Raw genomic sequence first — 2,230 nt, 5'->3', positions numbered from 1 at the left:
TTGGTTCAGCGATAGTTAAAACTAGGCATTGTGGTCGTTCATGGGCGCTTATAGATTTGACACGCATGAGCGTACCTCCAAATTCGTGGCAAATAGCCCCGCAGCCATTGCACAAGTAGCATCACAATAAATACACCACGTTTTCTTTATTTTATCCAACACCACTGATCACTATATTACGTATCATATTTTAGGTTGACAAAATGCTGCTCCTGTAACAGCGAATTGAGTTTGATAAAAAAAACAGAAAAAAATTATTCATGTTTTATGAATGTCTTTTACTCCTTGGCTTAGAAGCATTATAAGTCACTTAAATTGGGATGGGATGAGGGTCCCTGAATAATTACGGAGTTTCATGGTGAAAACTGTCGCTCCGGTTACGTGCCATCACGGGACCACTGGGAACTGTTCCATTCTTTTCGGTCTGGCTTGCGACGTGGCTTCTTGGGCTTTGTGATTGACAGTTTTCTTCCGCCGTCAGAAATGACTGCTTGTGGGGTAATGTAGGGCTGTTTCCCGGCTCGTACATAATTGTGAAAAAACCGTAATGGCTCTAAAGAAAGAGCAAGCTAAACGGCGGGGCATTGTAGACTGCACGACCACGGTGGAAGCCTCCAGTTTGGCAAGGCAAAAAATGGGACAGCAGGAGAAGTGTCAAACGACAAAAACAACAACAAAGTCAACATTTATTTTCTTGCCCCTGTTGCCTCAACTCATGAACATTTCTGATGTAAACTCCTTTTGGCAGCTATACCTTTGTATTGATAAATTAACTTTATATAGTCTTTTGAATAGTTTTTGTAGCCAAAGACCACTTTTCAGCTTGTTCACAATCCATGCCAAGTAAGAATCAAGTACTTCCCCGTGGTCCCGTGATGCCACGCCCGTTAAAGCGCAGTGTGCTTAGACACTAGCGCCGGATTTTCCAGGAGTATATGTTAGCATGAAGCGCTGTGTCCAGTATCCTTGCAATAAATAAATCCTGTAGTGAGAGTACTGCGAGTACGAGTATGGGAGTTGTGCAAGTAGTGAAACTGTGCTTCGCACAGTTACTGACGTTCGCTTCACCGCAACAATACTTCTTATGCTGTGGTGCGCTCTTTACAGGCAAGTCGGTGACACGTTAGGCGTTTGCGGCTGTGGGTGACCAGCTAGCCAAATAAAGCAAAATCCGTGAAGTAGCCAAAGATTCATCTCATACAAAATAAAAACCGAAAAAAAACAGCGCCTATCACTGTCTCAAAAAGCTTTTAAGAAACTTAATCTTCTTGCTTTTGAGATGCACAAAGTGAACAAAGAAAAAGCCCAACATTAATACAAATGCACACATTCTGAGCTACTTGTGGTGCATTCTGCATTCCGTGTTTCTGATGTTTGTTATTGCGTGAGACGATAGATAGGGCATGTCGGCAAGATTTTTTGCCGTTGATCCGTCTCCACAGCTAGAGAACCGAGAAGGAAAGAGCGCGTAGATGCGTTGGCGCTACCTTCGCTCCGCCGCCGCCGCAGCTAGAGAGACGTCAAGTCGAAGCGCGGCTTGCCAGCTGCCTCTGCTGATCCGCCCATCGCATGCCGTCTCGACGGGTCCCGTGGCTCCGGTCGCCGCTTGTACGTGTTCTAAAATGGAGTGCGCAGCCAGTGCAGGGCGGCAAAATAGAGAGGAAGGGGGATGACGGCGACGAAATGCCGACACTGGTGGACAACAAAAGGAGCGACAGGCAGCCAATGCCGCTCCTAAATCAGGCAAACATGACTGCTGAGACAATTAGAGCGCAAAGAACGGTTGGCGCCAAGCAACGTGGAGGTGTGCACCTCTGGCTGGGGAAACACGTGAGTGGATCACTTTTCCCCTTTCCCCACTGTGTTAACCGAAAACTGACGCCATCTCGCCATCCTGTTTATTTAGGAAATCTTTACTCAAGGCTATGAAAGTCACGCGCACCCCCTGGCACAGCGCAGGCAATGGAAGCAAAGCTAGCTTCGCGACACCATCAAATTCACAAAGCTGCCATGATTTACAGCCTCCGTGCAACTCCACAAACACACTCAGCGTCATGGGCCTCCACTCATGTATACTACACGCTGCCGTACACCCATCAAACAGGATAACCAAGCTGGAGGCGTGCATAGAAGTCCGCAGAATCCAGATGACAGTGATAAAATTCACCAAACAGAACACACGTAGCTCTCCTTTTGAAGTAGGGTTTAACGCGCCGATGCAACAAAGGCG

The sequence above is a fragment of the Haemaphysalis longicornis genome, unplaced genomic scaffold (genome assembly GCF_048455015.1).
Source record: "Haemaphysalis longicornis isolate Haplotype H1 unplaced genomic scaffold, Haemaphysalis longicornis Haplotype H1 scaffold_1, whole genome shotgun sequence".
In the NCBI taxonomy this organism is placed as follows: domain Eukaryota; kingdom Metazoa; phylum Arthropoda; class Arachnida; order Ixodida; family Ixodidae; genus Haemaphysalis; species Haemaphysalis longicornis.
This window is presented reverse-complemented; position numbering follows the sequence as displayed.